We start from the raw sequence: 22,470 nt of genomic DNA, 5'->3' as shown, positions 1-22,470 counted from the left end.
ATGTCCTTTTTTAGCAAAGGTCATGCCGGATTTTTCCATGAATTTTGGCATGACTTGTGCTAGAATATGTGGGAAATATCGAGTGGCCTGGATTTTCTTTGAAAAATAATGATCTAATTTAGGTTTTTTAGTACATATATTTAATTGTACAAGTTTAATCTTTGAATTATGAACGTAGGAAATGTCGTACTCGGACGACGACAGTCTCCCGGGGGAGTGCAGCTGGTGCCACGACGATCGAGGTATGTGCGACAGGTTCTTTGAGCTGGATGAAGATCGGCACTTCAACATTAAGCTCGAGGAGACCTTCGATGTTGAAACGGTACGCAACAACGACAAGTGTTTTTTTCGTAATTAAGCATGACTTCAACTATTTCAACGTCTAATTTTCATCTTTTACAATTCGACTAGCTTATCCCATGCCATGCAAGACGCTATGTCTTGGAGAGGATGGGTTTTGAAGACCATGAAAATTTTCAAACAAAGAAAATACACCTAAGGACCCATCATGATATTGATTTTGAAGTAAATCTGTATAATTCTCAGAGCGTAACCCATTTTGGTTGTCAAAATTGGGAAGCACTTTGCAAAATGTATGATTTTTATGAGGGTATGATTGTCACCATGGATCTTGGTCATCCTGACATCGAGCAAGACAATATGGACATTTGGGTCCTTGTTGATACGCTTCCGATTCTACCGCAATGTGAGTTTCTCAAACATAGTTATTAACTAATTTATATTGTTTATTTCAAAATAGTTGACAGCTTATTTCCATTGACAGCTTATTTTGAATCTTCAAAGAATGTGCAGAAGATGGTAGACAAAACCCACTATATTGATGGCTCCGAATTAACTTATAAGGAGAAAAATCATCTGATTGCTTATTGTACTTTTTTTGAGAATTACAATACCTATTATCGAACTCCTCCAAATTATGGTGAATACGTGCCACTAGTGCATGTGTTGAACCATGATAACTTCTATGGAGATACCCTGGTAAGATATTTTACTATTACGACATCCGTGCATTTTTTGCATACTTCTAAAACTAGTACATCATTGCTAACTACGAAGTTATTACTATGTTTTTCAACAGAAAATCCCGATGGATTGTGTGCCTCATCTGATGTATTACAATGGTCGCCTTGAAGTTCTGAACCTACAGCCAGGTCATCCTACGGATCTCACCTGTGCATATCGAATTTCTGAAATCGGTGAACACATGCTAATCAAAGAGTGGAAAAAATATTTGGACATTCATAAGGAGGTTCTTGGAAGCAACATTAAGCGAAAGGCAAGAATTGGAGACAGGATAATCTGCATTCTCGATAATGGAGAGCGAGGGGCTATCTTGTTTTTTGCTATTTTACCTTAGAGAATATAGTAGGTCTTAAGAGAATGTAGTAGGTCCTATGAGGTACAATATGTTTATTATGTGATACAATGTGTTAGAGTTGAAGATGTTAGGAGTACTTGTGATTATGACTAGTGACCAATGATATGATGATGATGATGATAAGTTGTTAATGATATGATGTTGATGATGATGATATTTATTATATCATTGGGTGAAAGAACCGCGGATTAGTTTCAAGTGGATGTCCGTCCACTTGAAACTAGTCCACACGGTTCTTTCACCCCGTGATGTAATAACTCATGATGATGTAAAAACAATTTGTAAATTCCTGTTGTATGAAAATTTGTGTAAAGGTGTACGAATACAACATGAAATAAAAAAGAAATAAAATACGAAATAATAGTAGCAGCGCGGGCAGAGAGAAGCGCTACTACTAATTACCAGCAGCGCTCCTCCAAGAACTCGCTGCTACTAAGTCGATTTAGCCATAGCGTGGGTGCAGGCACGCTACTGCTATTCGTTAGCTGTAGCGCCTTATCAGTAGCGCACCACCCCGCGCTACTGATAGGTCTAAAACCCGCGCTACTGCTAGCCTTTTCCCTAGTAGTGATAGTTTGGACCGTAGATATCTCTTTTCTCAGAAAGCTGAAACTCATGTGTGTTGAGCCTCTCAAGTATGTCAGATGGACCGAGTGTCTTGAAATCAGGACGTTCTTGAATCATCAGGGCTAGGGTGTCAAACGAACTGTCAAGTGATCTCAGTAGTGTTTTTACGACTTCATGCTTGGTGATCTCAGTAGCGCCAAGGGCTTGAAGCTCACTTGTTATGTCAGTGAGTCGATCAGACGTGAGCTGGACATTCTCATTGTCATTTCTCTTGAAGCGGTTGAAGAGGTTGCGAAGGACACTGATTCTCTGATCTCTCTGGGTTGAGACGCCTCCGTTGACCTTAGAGAGCCAGTCCCAGACTAGCTTAGATGTTTCCAAAGCACTCACACGGCCATACTGTCCTTTGGTCAGATGACCACAGATGATATTCTTGGCAGTAGAGTCCAGTTGAATGAACTTCTTGACATCAGCAGCAGTGACACCTTCTCCAGCCTTGGGAACGCCTTCTTGACGACATACCATAGGTCAACGTCAATGGCTTCAAGATGCATGCGCATCTTATTCTTCCAGTAGGGATATTCAGTTCCATCGAAGACGGGGCACGCAGCGGAGACTTTAATTATCCCTGTAGTCGACATAGCTAAAACTCCAGGTGGTTAAACCGAATCACACAGAATAAGGGAGTACCTTGCTCTGATACCAATTGAAAGTGCATTATATCGACTAGAGGGGGGTGAAAAGGCGATTTTTATGAAAGTCTTCAAAACATGGAAGTTTCGAAGACAAACGATAGAAATAAGCCTATTACCATGCAGCAGAAGGTAGACTACACTAGGCAAACCATAGTCAAGTATTCAATGAAGTGAAAGCACAGTGACTAATAGCAGCAATGTAGTGAGGATCAAGTAGGAAGATATTATGAAGCCAAATAGAACACGCAGTCACTTAGTGAAGACAAAAGATAGTGCAATCATACAATGACTTCACAAGGACCAACAGTAAGTAAAGGAAAGGGAAGGATGAAACCAGTGACTCATTGAAGACAATGATTTGTTGGACCAATTCCAATTGCTGTGACAACTATACGTCTGGTTAGGGCAGCTAGGTATTTAAACATGAGGACACACAGTCCCGGACACCCAGTCCTGAACACGCAGCTCAGGACACCCAGTTCTCACCGTATTCCCCTTGAGCTAAGGTCACACAGACCTCGCCCAATCACTCTGGTAAGTCTTCAAGGTAGACTCCCAAACCTTCACAGACTTCGTTCACCGGCGATCCACAATGGCTCTTGGATGCTCAGAACGCGACGCCTAACCGGCTGGAGGATTCACAGTCCTCAAGTGTAATAAGTCTTTAGATCACACAGACAAGAAGACTTAAGTGATGCCTAACACTCTTTGGCTCTAGGTGGTTAGGGATTTATCCTCGCAAGGAATTCTCTCTCAAAGGCTTCGAGGTGGGTTGCTCTCAAACGACAAAAGCCGTACTCTAACTCTGAATAGCCAACCGTTTATGGTTGTAGGGGGTGGGCTATTTATAGCCACTAGGCAACCCGACCTGATTTGTCTGAAATGACCCTGGGTCACTAAGGAACTGACACGTGTTCCAATGGTCAGATTTCAAACTCACGCGGTAGCTTTACTTGGGCTACAAGCAAAGCTGACTTGTCTGACTCTGGACAAGTTTCGCTCTCATAGTCTTCACTCGAAGACATGGTTTTTGGTTAAGCATCACTTCAGTCATTCTGACTGGTTCACTTGGACCCCACTTAACAGTACAGTGGTTCCTATGACTCAAAAAAGAAGAAACAGAACTACAAAAGATCTAAGTCTTAGAGCTCCATAGGCTTCATGCGATGTCTTCTCTTGTCATAGTCTTTAATGAGAATATCTTCATATACCACCTTTGACATCAATGTCTTCATACATTTTTAGGGGTCATCTCTGGTAGGAAAACCAAATCAGTGAGGGACTTCGACCTGTGTTATCCTACAATTCTCACAAACACAGTCCCTCAACTAGGTTTGTCGTCAATACTCCAAACCAACTAGGGGTGGCACTAGATGCACTTACAAGTCTTCAAGGTAGACTTCCAAACCTTCACAGACTTCGTTCATGGGCGATCCACAATGACTCTTGGATGCTCAAAACGCGATGCCTAACCGGCTGGAGGATTCACAGTCCTCAAGTGTAATAAGTCTTCAGATCACACAGACAGGAAGACTTCAGTGATGCCTAACACTCTTTGGCTCTGGGTGTTTAGGGCTTTGTCCTCGCAAGGAATTCTCTCTCAAAGGCTTCGAGGTGGGTTGCTCTCAAACGACAAAAGCCGTACACTAACTCTGAGCAGCCAACCGTTTATGGTTGTAGGGGGTGGGCTATTTATAGCCACTAGGCAACCCGACCTGATTTGTCCGAAATGACCCTGGGTCACTAAGGAACTGACATGTGTTCCAACGGTCAGATTTCAAACACACACGGCAACTTTACTTGGGCTACAAGCAAAGCTGACTTATCCAGCTCTGGATAAGATTTGCTCTCATTGTCTTCGCTCAAAGACATAGGATTATGGTTAAGCATCACTTCAGTCATTCTGACTGGTTTACTTGGACCCCACTTAACAGTACGGTGGTTCCTGTGACTCAAGAAAGAAGAAAAAGAACAACGAAACAACTAAGTCTTCACGCAATGTCTTCTCTTGTCATAGTCTTTAATGTGAATGTCTTCACATACCACCTTTGACTTCAATGTCTCCATACATTTTTAGGGGTCATCTCCGGTAGGAAAACCAAAACAATGAGGGACTTCTACCTGTGTTATCCTGCAATTCTCACAAACACATTAGTCCCTCAACCAGGTTTGTCGTCAATACTCCAAAACCAACTAGGGGTGGCACTAGATGCACTTACAAGTCTTCAAGGTAGACTTCCAAACCTTCACAGACTTCGTTCACCGGCGATCCACAATGACTCTTGGATGCTCAGAACGCGACGCCTAACCGGCTGGAGGATTCACAGTCCTCAAGTGTAATAAGTCTTCAAATCACACAGACAGGAAGACTTCAGTGATGCCTAACACTCTTTGGCTCTGGGTGTTTAGGGCTTTGTCCTCGCAAGGAATTCTCTCTCAAAGGCTTCGAGGTGGGTTGCTCTCAAACGACAAAAGCCGTACACTAACTCTGAGCAGCCAACCGTTTATGGTTGTAGGGGGTGGGCTATTTATGGCCACTAGGCAACCCGACCTGATTTGTCTGAAATGACCCTGGGTCACTAAGGAACTGACACGTGTTCCAACGGTCAGATTTCAAACACACACGACAACTTTACTTGGGCTACAAGCAAAGCTGACTTATCTAGCTCTGGATAAGATTTGCTCTCATTGTCTTCGCTCAAAGACATAGGATTTTGGTTAAGCATCACTTCAGTCATTCTGACTGGTTTACTTGGACCCCACTTAACAGTACGGTGGTTCCTATGACTCAAGAAAGAAGAAAAAGAACAACAAAACAACTAAGTCTTCGCACTCCATAGTCTTCATGCAATGTCTTCTCTTGTCATAGTCTTTAATGTGAATGTCTTCACATACCACCTTTGACTTCAATGTCTCCATACATTTTTAGGGGTCATCTCCGGTAGGAAAACTGAATCAATGAGGGACTTCTACCTGTGTTATCCTGCAATTCTCACAAACACATTAGTCCCTCATCCAGGTTTGTCGTCAATACTCCAAAACCAACTAGGGGTGGCACCAGATGCACTTACACATACCAATCTAGATCATCAATCAACCAAAAGATAAAAGATATCTACTCAAAACATTATAGGATGGCAACACATCATTGGATCATAATATGTGGCATAAAGCACCATGTTCAAGTAGGGATTATAGTGGGGTGCGGGAGAGTGGACCGCGTAAAAGAGATGAGGATGGTGATGTTGATGAAGACGATCACCACGGCCATGATTCCCCTCCCGATGGCACTCCGGTGCCACCGAGAGACAGGAGGAGAGGTTCTCCCCCTTGTGCTTCCTCCTCCATGGCCTCCCCCCTAGATGGGGAGAGGTTCTCCCTTTGGTCCTTTGCCTTCATGGTGATGATGGCCCCTCCGGGATCCTCCTCCATGCCCTCTGATGATGATGGCCCCCTCCGGCAGGGTGCCAGAGAGGGCCTAGATTGGTTTTCGGTGGCTACGGAGGCTTCTGGCGGTCGAACCCCCGATCTAGGTTAATTTTCCGAGGTTTCTGTATTTATAGGAATTTTTGGCGTCGGTCTCACGTCAAGGAGGTGCCCGAGGCGTCCACGAGGTAGTGGCCCACGCCCAGGGGGGTGGGCGCGCTCCCCACCCTTGTGGACAGCCCAGGACTCTTCTGGCCCAACTCTTTTACTCTGGGGTCTTCTCTTGGTCCATCAAAAATCGTCAAAAATTGGCACGTCAATTGGACTCCGTTTGATATTCCTTTTGTGTAAAACTCAAAAACAAGGAAAAAACAGAAACTGGCACTGTGCTCTAGGTTAATAGGTTAGTCCCAAAAACCATACAAAATAGCATATAAATTCATATAAAACATCCAAGGTTGATAATATAATAGCATGAATACTTCATAAATTATAGATACTTTGGAGACGTATTAGCCGTGTGGGTCAACTCGAGCACGCACCTCCATTAGGACCAGAGCAGCCACAGCCGCAGCAGCGCCCCCGTCCACTTCGTGCAGAAGGGCAGAGCAGTCTCCAGGTACCTCCGGCTACAGAGCATAGAGGACCTTGTCAGAATCGACAGTCAGCAATACGGGGTGAGCAAAATCAGTCTCTGTTCCATACTACTGAAGTTTTCTCCGATGAGGATTCAGAATTGTCACCAGTTCATACTCATCGCGCACATCACAGTCAGTACAAACCACGGATTTCTCACTCTGATTTTCCCAAGTTTGATGGGGAGGACCCCAAGTGGTGGAAGCAGCAGTGTGAAAAGTATTTCCGCATGTATAAGGTCCAACATGAACTATGGGTCGATTTTGCCACAATGCACTTCGCAGGCAATGCGGCTCTCTGGCTTTAGACATACGAAGCCATGCACACGATCGATAGTTGGGCAGCGTTATGTGTAGCGGTTTTTGCAAAGTTTAACAGAAATAAGTACACGAGGGCCATTGATGTGTTCTTTGCATTGAAGCAGACAGAAATTGTGGATGAATATGCCCATGTGTTTGAGGAACAGATGCACAAGCTGATGGTGTACAATCACGCCTACGATGATACATTTTTCATCAATCACTTTGTACAGGGGCTGAAACCATCCATTAGAGCACCTGTCAAGTTACAGCAACCAACTTCAGTCGATGTAGCTTACTCATTAGCACAAACACAAGAGGCACTACTTGTAGAGGACACCACAAAGTACAGCAAGAAATGGGAACAATGTTTCAGTTACAAGCCATATATACATCAGGGTTTAATGGGGGCATCACCAGCAGACAAAAGACCTGAAGAGCAAACAAGGGTATCAGATAAAGTGGACAATCTCAGGGCTCAACACAGAGCAAGAGGAGAATGCTTCAAGTGTGGAGAAACATATGGACCAGGTCACAAATGTCCCAGTAAAGTGCAGTTACATGTAATGGAAGAGCTATGGGATGCATTGCAGTCACAAGATTCTGCTGTTAGTGACTCTGACAGTGAGCATCAACCAACTGAGCCGACCGACAAGGACAGTGATGATTGTGTGAAGCTATCTGTGCAAGCAGCCACTAGAACATCCTCTAAGGAAAGTATCAAATTGCAGGGCATGGTGGGGAAACGCCAACTGCTGATCCTGGTAGATTCTGGGAGTTCCACTAATTTTATTAGAATCGATTTGGCCAAGGAATTAAAATGTTCAACAGAAGATATTCCTGCATCAACTGTTACTGTTGCCAATGGTGGCACTCTGCCCTGCACTACTCAAGTGCCCAATTTACAGTGGTTCTGTCAGGGCCAGACGTTCAACACTCAACTTAAGGTTTTACCACTGGGCACTTATGACATCATACTAGGAATGTAGTGGCTTGAAACTATGAGCCCCATGTGGGTGGATTGGAGGAAAAAATCATGAGGTTCAAATATCAAGGAACAAGAATTACACTTCGAGGTGTTAAAGATCAACACAATGCTGTTGGGGAACGTTGCAGAAAATTAAAAAATTTCCTACTGTTTCACCAAGATCCATCTATGAGTTCATCTAAGCAACGAGTCAAGGGAGTGAGTTTGCATCTACATACCACTTGTAGATCGAGTGCGGAAGCGTTCAAGGGGTTGGTGATAATGGAGTCATACTCGACGTGATTCGGATCACCGATGACCAAGTGCTGAACGGACAGCACCTCCGCGTTCAACACACGTACGGTACGGGCGACGTCTCCTCCGTCTTGATCCAGCAAGGAGGAAGGAGAGGTTGAGGAGGACAGCTCCAACGGCATCACGACGGCGTGGTGTTGTTGGTGCAGAAGTGCTCCGACAGGGCTTCGCCAAGCACGTACGGAGGAGGAGAGGTGTTGGGGAGGGGAGGGGCTGCGCCTTGGCTTGTCTGTAGCAGCCCTCCCCTCACCCCTCTATATATAGGAGGAGAGGGGCAAGGGGGCCGGCCCTCTAGGGGAAACCCTAGAGGGGGGCGGCGGCCAAAGGGAGAGGGAAAAAGGGTGGCTTGCCCCCCAAGCTAGGGGGGCGCCCCCTTTAGGGTTTCCCCTCCCCTTGCCCTAGCTGCATGGGCCTAGGTGGGGAGGCGCGCCCAGCCCACTAGGGGCTGGCTCCCTCTCCCACACAGCCCATGTGGCCCCCCCGGGAGGGGTGGCCCCACCCGGTGGACCCCGGAACCCTTCCGGTGGCCCCGGTACAATACCGTTATGCCACCGAAACTTTCTGGTGTCCGTTTAACCACTTTCCTTATATAAATCTTTACCTCTGGACCATTCCGGAACTCCTCGTGACGTCGGGGATCTCATCCGGGACTCCTAACAACATTCGGTAATCACATACTTGTCTTCCTAATAACCCTAGCGTCACCGAACCTTAAGTGTGTAGACCCTACGGGTTCGGGAGACATGCAGACATGACCGAGACGACCTCAGGTCAATAACCAACAGCGGGATCTGGATACCCATGTTGGCTCCCACATGCTCCTCGATGTTGTCATCGGATGATCCACAATGTCGAGGATTCGATCAAACCCCGTATGCAATTCCCTTTGTCAATCGGTATGTTACATGCCCGAGACTCGATCGTCGGTATCCCAATACCTCGTTCAGTCTTGTTACCGGCAAGTCACTTTACTCGTACCGCAATGCATGATCCCGTGATCAAACACTTGGTCACTTTGAGCTCATTGTGATGATGCATTACCGAGTGGGCCCAGAGATACCTCTCCATCATACGGAGTGACAAATCCCAGTCTCGATCCGTCTCAACCCAACAGACACTTTCGGAGATACCTGTAATGCACCTTTATAGTCACCCAGTTACGTTGTGACGTTTGGTACACCCAAAGCACTCCTACGGTATCCGGGAGTTACACGATCTCATGGTCTAAGGAAGAGATACTTGACATTGGAAAAGCTCTAGCAAACGAACTAACCGACCTTTTTGCTATGCTTAGGATTGGGTCTTGTCCATCACATCATTCTCCTAATGATGTGATCCCGTTATCAACGACATCCAATGTCCATAGCCAGGAAACCATGACTATCTGTTGATCACAACGAGCTAGTCAACTAGAGGCTCACTAGGGACATATTGTGGTCTATGTATTCACACGTGTATTACGATTTCCAGATAATACAGTTATAGCATGAATAAAAGACTATTATCATGAACAAAGAAATATAATAATAACACTTTTATTATTGCCTCTAGGGCATATTTCCAACAGTCTCCCACTTGCACTAGAGTCAATAATCTAGTTACATTGTGATGAATCGAACACCCATAGAGTTCTGGTGTTGATCATGTTTCGCTCGCGAGAGAGGTTTAGTCAACGGATCTACGACATTCAGATCCGTATGTACTTTGCAATTTCTATGTCTCCATCTTGAACATTCTCACGGATGGAGTTGAAACGACGCTTGATGTGCCTGGTCTTCTTGTGAAATCTGGGCTCCTTCGCAAGGGCAATAGCTCCAGTATTGTCACAGAAAAGTTTGATCGGCCCCGACGCATTGGGTATGACTCCTAGGTCGGTGATGAACTCCTTCACCCAAATAGCTTCATGCGCTGCCTCCGAGGCTGCCATGTACTCTGCTTCACATGTAGATCCCGCCACGACGCTCTGCTTGCAGCTACACCAGCTTACTGCTCCACCATTCAACATATACATGTATCCGGTTTGTGACTTAGAGTCATCCAGATCTGTGTCGAAGCTAGCGTCGACGTAACCCATTACGACGAGCTCTTCGTCACCTCCATAAACGAGAAACATGTCCTTTGTCCTTTCAGGTACTTCAGGATATTCTTGACCGCTATCCAGTGTTCCTTGCCGGGATTACTTTGGTACCTTCCTACCAAACTTACGGCAAGGTTTACATCAGGTCTGGTACACAGCATGGCATACATAATAGATCCTATGGCTGAAGCATAGGGGATGACACTCATCTCTTCTATATCTTTTGCCGTGGGCGGGCATTGAGCCGAGCTCAATCTCACACCTTGCAATATAGGCAAGAACCCCTTCTTGGACTGATCCATTTTGAACTTCTTCAAAATTTTATCAAGGTATGTGCTTTGTGAAAGACCTATGAGGCGTCTCGATCTATTTCTATAGATCTTGATGCCTAATATATAAGCAGCTTCTCCAAGGTCCTTCATTGAAAAACACTTATTCAAGTAGGCCTTAATGCTATCCAAGAATTCTATATCATTTCCCATCAAAAGTATGTCATCTACATATAATATGAGAAATGCTACAGAGCTCCCACTCACTTTCTTGTAAACGCAGGCTTCTCCATAAGTCTGCACAAACCCAAACGCTTTGATCATCTCATCAAAGCGAATGTTCCAACTCCGAGATGCTTGCACCAGCCCATAAATGGATCGCTGGAGCTTGCATACTTTGTTAGCATTCTTAGGATCGACAAAACCTTCCGGCTGCATCATATACAGTTCTTCCTTAAGATAACCGTTAAGGAATGCCGTTTTGACGTCCATCTGCCATATCTCATAATCATAGTATGCGGCAATTGCTAACATGATTCGGACGGACTTAAGCTTCGCTACGGGAGAGAAAGTCTCATCGTAGTCAATCCCTTGAACTTGTCGATAACCCTTAGCGACAAGTCGAGCTTTATAGATGGTGACATTACCATCCGCGTCCGTCTTCTTCTTAAAGATCCATTTGTTTTCTATCGCTCGCCGATCATCGGGCAAGTCAGTCAAAGTCCATACTTTGTTTTCATACATGGATTCTATCTCGGATTTCATGGCTTCTAGCCATTTGTTGGAATCTGGGCCCGCCATCGCTTCTTCATAGTTCGAAGGTTCACCGTTGTCTAACAACATGATTTCCAGGACAGGGTTGCCGTACCACTCTGATGCGGAACGTGTCCTTGTGGACCTACGAAGTTCAGTAGCAACTTGATCCGAAGTACCTTGATCATCATCATTATTTTCCTCTTCAGTTGGTGTAGGCATCACAGGAACATTTTCTTGAGCTGCACTACTTTCCCGTTCAAGAGGTAGTACTTCATCGAGTTCTACTTTCCTCCCACTTACTTCTTTCGAGAGAAACTCTTTTTCCAGAAAGGATCCGTTCTTGGCAACAAAGATCTTGCCCTCGGATCTTAAGTAGAAGGTATACCCAATGGTTTCTTTAGGGTATCCTATGAAGACGCATTTTTCCGACTTGGGTTCGAGCTTTTCAGGTTGAAGTTTCTTGACATAAGCATCGCATCCCCAAACTTTTAGAAACGACAGCTTAGGTTTCTTCCCAAACCACAATTCATACGGTGTCGTCTCAACGGATTTAGACGGTGCCCTATTTAAAGTGAATGTAGCTGTCTCTAGAGCGTATCCCCAAAATGATAGTGGTAAATCGGTAAGAGACATCATAGATCGCACCATATCTAATAGAGTGCGATTACGACGTTCGGACACACCATTACGCTGAGGTGTTCCAGGCGGCGTTAGTTGTGAAACGATTCCACATTTCCTTAAGTGTGTACCAAATTTGTGACTTAAGTATTCTCCTCCACGATCTGATCATAGGAATTTTATCTTTCGGTCACGTTGATTCTCTACCTCATTCTGAAATTCCTTGAACTTTTCAAAGGTCTCAGAGTTGTGTTTCATTAAGTAGACATACCCATATCTACTCAAGTCATCAGTGAGAGTGAGAACATAACGATATCCTCCGCGAGCCTCAACACTCATTGGACCGCACACATCGGTATGTATGATTTCCAACAAGTTGGTTGCTCGCTCCATTGTTCCGGAGAACGGAGTCTTGGTCATCTTGCCCATGAGGCATGCTTCGCATGTGTCAAACGATTCATAATCGAGAGACTCCAAAAGTCCATCAGCATGGAGTTTCTTCATGCGCTTGACACCAATGTGACCAAGGCGGCAGTGCCACAAGTATGTGGGACTATCGTTATCAACTTTACATCTTTTGGTATTCACGCTATGAATATGTGTAGTATTACGCTCGAGATTCATTAAGAATAAACCATTAACCATCGGAGCATGACCATAAAACATATCTCTCATATAAATCGAACAACCATTATTCTCAGACTTAAATGAGTAGCCATCTCGTATTAAACGAGATCCAGATACAATGTTCATGCTCAAACTTGGCACTAAATAACAATTATTAAGGTTCAAAACTAATCCCGTGGGTAAATGTAGAGGTAGCGTGCCGACGGCGATCACATCGACTCTGGAACCATTCCTGACGCGCATCGTCACCTCGTCCTTCGCCAGTCTCCGCTTATTCCGCAGCCCCTGCTGTGAGTTACAGATATGAGCAACGGCACCGGTATCAAATACCCAGGAGTTACTACGAGTACTGGTAAGGTACACATCAATTACATGTATATCAAATATACCTTTAGTGTTGCCGGCCTTCTTATCCGCTAAGTATTTGGGGCAGTTCCGCTTCCAGTGACCCTTCCCCTTGCAATAAAAGCACTTAGTCTCAGGCTTGGGTCCATTCTTTGACTTCTTCCCGGCAACTGGCTTACCGGGCGCGGCAACCTCTTTGCCGTCCTTCTTGAAGTTCTTCTTACCCTTGCCCTTCTTGAACTTAGTGGTCTTATTGACCATCAACACTTGATGTTCTTTCTTGATTTCAACCTCTGCTGACTTCAGCACAAGGTTTTAAATAGCGGCCGCTATGACCGCTATTGCGCCCGCAATAGCGGTAGCGCCACCCTAACGCTACTTGTTGCAGGCTGCGCTAGGAAATAGCGCGATTGGGACGATGCGGGCGCAATATCGCGTGTGAGGCCGCAATAGCGGGCTTTTTCGTAGCACTGGGTTGCGGTCATAGCAGACTACCGAGAAAAAAAAGGCTAGCGTATAAATTTGAGACACGCACACACACCCAATACTAGACCTAAATCGAGCCACTCCTCGTCCTCTTCGCTTGGCGGCTGGTGTCAACCAGCAGCAGTGGCAAACAGCAGATCCGGCGACCTGCGTCGCTGCCGGCAACCAGCACCCACCATCGCCCCCTCTCCCTTCCTCCTCTTCACCTCTCTCTCACCTCGATCTCTCCCATCTCTCTGCCCTCTCTACAGGATCCGAGTCGCCGACTCGAGCTCCTACCGCCGACGCCGCCACGGACAACCACCGCCTGGATCCGCCCTGCCGTCCTCAAGCCTCGCCGCCGGTCATCCCGTGCCTCCCAGCCGCCTACTACACATCACCGGCGCCGCCCCGTCTGCCTGCGGCATTGACCCGAGCGACTCGAGTGCCTTGCGCCGCCAGCGCCACCCTGCCTGCCTACGTCGTTGACCCGAGTGGCTCGAGCGCCCCGCTCTGTTTATACTGACCGAGATCCTCCATCAATACAATTATCCTGCTGCCATGTAGCACACAATTACAGTTACAGTAGACAAAGTTAGGAGGAGCTCCGCTCATGAAACAATTGTCTTAATAATTCTGGTGATTAAAGTAGTATACATAGCAGTGGTATAAGTCTGCAAGTTTTGTCAAGTTCGATAACAGCCATGTGACCTTGAGAAAAGAATAGTGTTCTTCCTATATGATGCCCAATGTGCAATGCCCCGGGCCATTCAAAATCTTGTTGCTGATTTCTTTTGCACATGCAGTGTTAAATTCAGCTTACTTTTAATTTTTTTGTACTGCCTTCTTAAATTCAGTTTACTTCTTATTTATAAATGATGAATATTAAATTTAAGGGTCAAATTTGTTATCAACGATGTCGAAATATGCACAATAATCTGAAATTCATGAGTACTTTTACAAATCCGCTATGCGCACATAGTGTCCGCAATATCACCCGCAATCCGCAATCCGCTATGCCGACCCCAATCCGCTACCATCCCGCTATCCGCTATTTAAAACCTAGTTCAGCATAGAAAATACTTCAGGAATGGTCTTTACCATCCCCTGCATATTGTAGTTCATCACAAAGCTCTTGTAGCTTGGTGGGAGCGACTGAAGGATTCTGTCAATGACTGCCTCATCAGGGAGGTTAATATTCAGCTGGGTCATACGGTTGTGCAACCCAGACATCTTGAGTATGTGCTCACTGACAGAACTATTTTCCTCCATCTTACAACTATAGAACTTGTCGGAGATGTCATATCTCTCGACCCGGGCATGAGCTTGGAAAACTAGTTTCAGCTCTTCGAACATCTCATATGCTCCGTGATGCTCAAAACGCTTTTGGAGCCCCGGTTTTAAGCTGTAAAGCATGCCGCACTGAATGAGGGAGTAATCATCAGCACGAGACTGCCAAGCATTCATAATGTCTTGGTTCTCTGGGACGGGAGCGTCACCTAGCGGTCCTTCTAGGACATATTGTTTCCTGGCAGCTATGAGGATGATCCTCAGGTTCCGGACCCAGTCCGTATAATTGCTGCCATCATCTTTCAGCTTGGTTTTCTCTAGGAACGCGTTGAAGTTCAAGTTGACATGAGCGTTGGCCATTTGATCTACAAGACATATTTGCAAAAGGTTTTAGACTAAGTTCATGATAATTAAGTTCATCTAATCAAATTATTGAATGAACTCCCACTCAGATTAGACATCCCTCTAGTCATCTAAGTGTTACACGATCCGAGTCGACTAGGCCGTGTCCGATCATCACGTGAGACGGACTAGTCATCATCGGTGAACATTCTCATGTTGATCGTATCTTCCATACGACTCGTGTTCGACCTTTCGGTCTCCGTGTTCCTAGGCCATGTCTGTACATGCTAGGCTCGTCAAGTTAACCCTAAGTGTTTTGCATGTGTAAAACTGTCTTACACCCGTTGTATGTGAACGTAAGGATCTATCACACCCGATCATCACGTGGTGCTTTGAAACGACGAACTTTAGCAACGGTGCATAGTTAGGGGGAACACTTTCTTGAAATTGTTATAAGGGATCATCTTATTTACTACCGTCGATCTAAGTAAACAAGATGCATAAACATAATAAACATCACATGCAATTATATAAAGTAGTGACATGATATGGCCAATATCATATAGCTCCTTTGATCTTCATCTTCGGGGCTCCATGATCATCTTGTCACCGGCATGACACCATGATCTCCATCATCATGATCTCCATCATCGTGTCTTCATGAAGTTGTCACGCCAACGACTACTTCTACTTCTATGACTAACGCGTTTAGCAATAAAGTAAAGTAGTTTACATGGCGTTCTTCAATGACACGCAGGTCATACAAAAAATAAAGACAACTCCTATGGCTCCTGCCGGTTGTCATACTCATCGACATGCAAGTCGTGATTCCTATTACAAGAACATGATCTCATACATCACAATATATCATTCATCATTCATCACAACTTCTGGCCATATCACATCACATGACAATTTCTGCAAAAACAAGTTAGACGTCCTCTAATTGTTGTTGCATCTTTTACGTGGCTGCAATTGGGTTCTAGCAAGAACGTTTTCTTACCTACGAATAACCACCACGTGATCTTGTCAACTTCTATTTACCCTTCATAAGGACCCTTTTCATCGAATCCACTTCAACTAAAGTGGGAGAGACAGACACCCGCCAGCCACCTTATGCAACTAGTGCATGTTAGTCGGTGAAACCGGTCTCACGTAAGCGTACGTGTAAGGTTGGTCCGGGCCGCTTCATCCCACAATACCGCTGAAGCAAGATAGGACTAGTAGCGGCAAGCAAGTTGACAAGATCTACGCCCACAACAAAATTGTGTTCTACTCGTGCAAAGAGAACTACGCATAGACCTAGCTCATGATGCCACTGTTGGGGAACGTTGCAGAAAATTAAAAATTTTCCTACGGTTTCACCAAGATCCATCTATGAGTTCATCTAAGCAAAGAGTAAAGGGAGTGAGTTTGCATCTACATACTACTTGTAGATCGAGTGCGGAAGCGTTTAAGGGGTTGGTGATGATGGAGTCGTACTCGACGTGATTCGGATCACCGATGACCAAGTGCTGAACGGACAGCACCTCCGCGTTCAACACACGTACGGTACGGGCGACGTATCCTCCGTCTTGATCCAGCAAGGAGGAAGGAGAGGTTGAGGAGGACAGCTCCAACGGCAGCACGACGGCGTGGTGTTGTTGGTGCAGAAGTGCTCCGACAGGGCTTCGCCAAGCACGTACGGAGGAGGAGAGGTGTTGGGGAGGGGAGGGGCTGCGCCTTGGCTTGTCTGTAGCAGCCCTCCCCTCACCCCTCTATATATAGGAGGAGAGGGGCAAGGGGGCCAGCCCTCTAGGGGAAACCCTAGAGGGGGTGGCGGCCAAAGGGAGAGGGAAAAAGGGTGGCTTGCCCCCCAAGCTAGGGGGGCGCCCCCTTTAGGGTTTCCCCTCCCCTTGCCCTAGCCGCATGGGCCTAGGTGGGGAGGCGCGCCCAGCCCACTAGGGGCTGGCTCCCTCTCCCACACAGCCCATGTGGCCCCCCCAGGAGGGGTGGCCCCACCCGGTGGACCCCGGAACCCTTCCGGTGGCCCCGGTACAATACCGGTATACCACCGAAACTTTCCGGTGTCCGTTTAACCACTTTCCTTATATAAATCTTTACCTCTGGACCATTCCGAAACTCCTCGTGACGTCCGAGATCTCATCCGGGACTCCGAACAACATTCGGTAATCACATACTTGTCTTCCTAATAACCCTAGCGTCACCGAACCTTAAGTGTGTAGACCCTACGGGTTCGGGAGACATGCAGACATGACCGAGACGACCTCAGGTCAATAACCAACAGCGGGATCTGGATACCCATGTTGGCTCCCACATGCTCCTCGATGTTGTCATCGGATGAACCACGATGTCGAGGATTCGATCAAACCCCGTATGCAATTCCCTTTGTCAATCGGTACGTCACATGCCCGAGACTCGATCGTCGGTATCCCAATACCTTGTTCAGTCTCGTTACCGGCAAGTCACTTTACTCGTACCGCAATGCATGATCCCGTGATCAAACACTTGGTCACTTTGAGCTCATTGTGATGATGCATTACCGAGTGGGCCCAGAGATACCTCTCCGTCATACGGAGTGACAAATCCCAGTCTCGATCCGTGTCAACCCAACAGACACTTTCGGAGATACCTGTAATGCACCTTTATAGTCACCCAGTTACGTTGTGACGTTTGGTACACCCAAAGCACTCCTACGGTATCCGGAAGTTACACGATCTCATGGTCTAAGGAAGAGATACTCGACATTGGAAAAGCTCTAGTAAACGAACTAACCGACCTTTGTGCTATGCTTAGGATTGGGTCTTGTCCATCACATCATTCTCCTAATGATGTGATCCCCTTATCAACGACATCCAATGTCCATAGCCAGGAAACCATGACTATCTGTTGATCACAACGAGCTAGTCAACTAGAGGCTCACTAGGGACATATTGTGGTCTATGTATTCACACGTGTATTACGATTTTTGGATAATACAGTTATAGCATGAATAAAAGACTATTATCATGAACAAAGAAATATAATAATAACACTTTTATTATTGCCTCTAGGGCATATTTCCAACAAATGCGTGTAAGGACATCTCTAGGAAACACTTGCAAGGGCTGCTGAACACTAGAGTAGTTGAGCAGGTTATTCATCTCTGCCACATGGCAGAAAGACCTATGTCAGAAACTGACATACCACCGACAGTGCAACCTCTGATCAACAAACACAACCAGTTGTTCAATACTCCTACTACCCTGCCTCCTCACAGAGAATTTGACCACCAGATACCTCTCATACCTGGAACAAAACCTGTGAATGTAAAACCTTACAGATACAATCCAATGCAGAAACAAGAGATAGGACGGAAAGTAGCTAGCCTACTATGCTTCAACAAGGAGTTGTTCAGCACAGCTGCAGCTCTTTTGCCTCCCCTGTTCTATTGGTCAGAAAGAAGGATGGAACATGGAGGTTCTGTGTGGACTATAGGATGTTAAATTCTGTCACAGTCCAGCAGAAATATCCCGTGCCTATAGTAGAAGAACTATTGGATGAATTGGCAGGAGCCAAATACTTTACAAAGCTGGATTTGAGATCAGGATACCACCAGATCAGATTAGTAGCAGGTGAGGAGCACAAGACAGCATTTAAAACTCACCATGGCATATATGAGTTCAAAGTTATGCCCTTTGGGCTAACTAATGCACCTACAACATTCCAAGTTGCAATGAACATCATGTTTGCAAGGTTACTAAGGAAGTGTGTGTTAGTCTTTATGGATGACATACTCATTTACAGTAAAACCCTAGAGGAGCACCTCCAACATCTAGAGCAAGTCTTTACAATTCTGCAAGAAAATCAACTGTATGTGAAGCTCAGCAAGTGTTCTTCGCCCAATAAGAACTAGAGTACTTGGGACATGTCATAAGTGGAGCTGGAGTTCAGACTGACCCAGCTAAAATTGCAGCAGTCCAGAACTGGCATGTACCAACCAATGTCAAGCAAGTGAGAGGCTTTTTGGGACTCACAGGTTATTACAAGAAGTTCATAAAAAACTATGGAATTATCAGCAGAACTTTCTCTGACTTATTGAAAAAGGATGTGATATTCTAGTGGACACCTACTACAGAAGATGCATTTCAAAGCCTTAAAACTGCTCTAGCTCAAGCCCTTGTTCTAGCTCTAGCTGATTTCAAGAAAACATTCGTGACTGAGACAGATGCTAGTAACAATGGCATTGGAGCAGTCCTCATGCAAGAAGGACACCCTATCTCCAACTTGAGCAAAGCATTGGGCCCTAAAGCTCAGGCTCTCTCCACATATGAGAAGGAGTGCTTGGCTGTCATCCCTGCAGTGGACAAGTGGAGAAGCTACTTACAGCATGCCCGCTTTACACTATCAACCGATCACAGGAATCTAACACACTTACAAGATCAGAAAATCACTAGTCCTATGCAGCAGAAAGCTCTCTTAAAACTGCTTGGACTAAGATACACCATCACATATAAAAAAGGTCAGGATAATAGAGCTGCTGATGCATTGTCCAGATCACCTGCTCCTGTTGAATTGCACAACATATCATTCTGCACACCCAAATGGTTGAGTGTGGTAGCTGAAGGGTATCAGCAACATCAAGAAGATAAGCAATTGTTACAAGAATTGGTTCTGACTGGTTCCAATGAGAAAGGTTATGTGCTACACCAAGGGATCATCAGATATAAAGACAGAGTATGGCTTGGTGACAATACTGAAGCTCATCAGGCTATTCTGTTGTCTCTCCACTCTAGTGGAGTTGGGGGTCATTCTGGATTTCAAGGAACATATCAGAGAATTAAGGCACTGTTTGCTTGGCTAGCTATGAAACAAGATATTCAAAAGTATGTTAAGGACTGCACTGTATGTCAACAAGCCAAAGCTGAGCATGTAAAAAAACCTGGACTGCTCAGCCCTTTGCCAGTCCCTAAAGAAGCTTGGAACATGGTCACCATGGACTTCATTGGTGGTCTTCCCAAGAGCAAAAACTTTGACACTGTACTAGTTGTCATTGATAAATTCAGCAAGTATGCTCACTTCATTCCATTGTCACATCCATTCACCGCTCTCCAAGTAGCTCAACTATATATGGATCATGTGTACAAACTACACGACCTTCCTCAAGTAGTGGTAACGGACAGAGATCCTATTTTCACAAGCACGATGTGGCAAGAGTTATGCAAGATTTCTGATACAAAGATGAACATGAGTTCTGCTAGTCACCCAGAAACTGATGGCCAATCTGAGAAGCTCAGTCAGTGCCTGGAAACCATCTTGAGGTGTATGGTACACTCGGCCCCAAAGAAATGGGCGTATTGGCTGCCTCAAGCCGGTACTGGTATAACACAAACTACCACTCAGCTCTGGGACATACACCATTCCAGGTGTTATATGGATATCAACCCAGACATTTGGGCATTTCCAATCTGCAAAGCTCTCTATCTTCAGATCTCTCCAGCTGGATGGCTGAACGTACAATGATGCAAGGGTTCATTCGGGAACACCTCCTTCGAGCACAACATCGGATGAAAGCGCAAGAGGATAAACACAGGTCTGATCGGCAGTTTGCAGCGGGAGATTGGGTTTATCTGAAACTGCAACCATATGTCCAGCAATCAGTGGTGAGACACTCCAACCAAAAGCTCGAGTTCAAATACTTTGGACCCTACCGGATCGTGGAAAAGATTGGAACGGTGGCCTACCGACTGGATCTTCCAGCATCAAGCAAAATCCATCCTGTAGTTCATGTGTCACTACTGAAGCCGGCCAAGCCTCCAGATCAAACTGCAGTACAGACAGAGACACTTGATACACTGCTCCTATCAACATCTCTGACGCCGACGCTGGTATTGCAATCCCGCTTGGTGCAGGTCGGTGGACACACGCGACAACAACTGAAGATTACATGGAGAGGCCTTCATGTGTCCATGGCAACTTGGGAATGGGTGTCGGATGTGGCAAGAACGACACCAGCGTGTTGGTGAACAGTCCGAGGGCGTACTATTGCTTAAGGGGAGGGGTATGCAACGACCTGGGCCTTGCCATGCCCTGTGTGTGTGAGTGGCCGTTGGGCCGGCCCGGTGTGGCCTGTAATAGATCCGTTATATAGCTAGCGTGTGGAGGGAGGAAAGGGAACTGGCATTGTAAACATTATTATCTCGAATACAATCCTTCACAAAAACGAGTAGTACTTGTTTTTGATAAAACACAGTTTTCCAGCTTTGTGAAAACAGAATTATTCTTATCCACGTTTTTGTTGGAGGACCCAAACAAGGTTTTAATCTGTTAGGCGGTTACACGGGTTCACGGAAAACCTGTTCGGCTAATCCTACGTATCCAAACAAGGCCTTAGGGCTTCATCTTTCCTTTCAGTCACCTATCATTTTTGTTAGTTCCACAAAACTACCATATTTATGGTTAGGTTTGTATAAAACCAGCTCTCGTGCCTAATATCTTGCGAAGGCCACTACATATCAGTAATTCTTTTGCAGAAAACACTGATCGTTCATTTTGCCTCGTTTAAGCTCGCTTATGACAGATGTGATCAAATCGTCAGAGCTGACTTGGCAAAAAAAATCCACATATACGCGTTGAATAGTGCACTCTATCTTCTCCAATATCTTTGACATAGACACCCTCGATCAAACAACAAAAACGCTGAATGGTCTAAACGCAAAAATATCTTGATGACATTTTATTAAAAGATCATACAGTGTAAAAGATGTCCTGAAATTTATCAAACACGTGTTGTATCATTAAAAAAATATTGCGGCACTTGAAAACACTTAGAAGTTGGAGGCCCACGAGGAAATTTAGGGTGAGAAATTAGGAAGAGATGGGCAATTCCTATTGCTTGGGATGAATCTCGACCTTTTTTTTAGAAGAGGTATGATTCTCCGCTAGGGCTATTTCTCGCCTACAACAAGAGCTACTGTAGCCTCGCCTATGGCGTGAGGATAGTGAGCCGACCCATACGGTAGTTGTCTCTGGCGTGAGGTTTTTTTCATGTGTTTTTTCTTATCGATATTCACTTTTCCCTTAAGAATTCTTCTCTTCTTCTTTTTTCCTTTTTGTTTCTTCTTCGGTTTTACTTTTTTCTTCGGCTTCACAAGTTTTCTTTGGTTTTTAAGTTTCCTTTTTTTCAACAAATGTCTACTCCTTTTATTACATATTGTACATTTTTCTTATACATGTGTACCATTTTTTGATTCACATTGAACAATTTTCAAAATATTGACCTGTATTTTTTCTCAAACACATTTTTCTAAATACATGTTTAACATTTTTCTTCTAGTGGTATGAAAACTTTTGTAAACTACACGGACATTTTTTAGCATTTTGTACACACATACACTC

This window comes from Triticum aestivum, chromosome 3A (assembly GCF_018294505.1).
Source record: "Triticum aestivum cultivar Chinese Spring chromosome 3A, IWGSC CS RefSeq v2.1, whole genome shotgun sequence".
In the NCBI taxonomy this organism is placed as follows: domain Eukaryota; kingdom Viridiplantae; phylum Streptophyta; class Magnoliopsida; order Poales; family Poaceae; genus Triticum; species Triticum aestivum.
Note: the sequence above shows the minus strand (reverse complement) of the source record.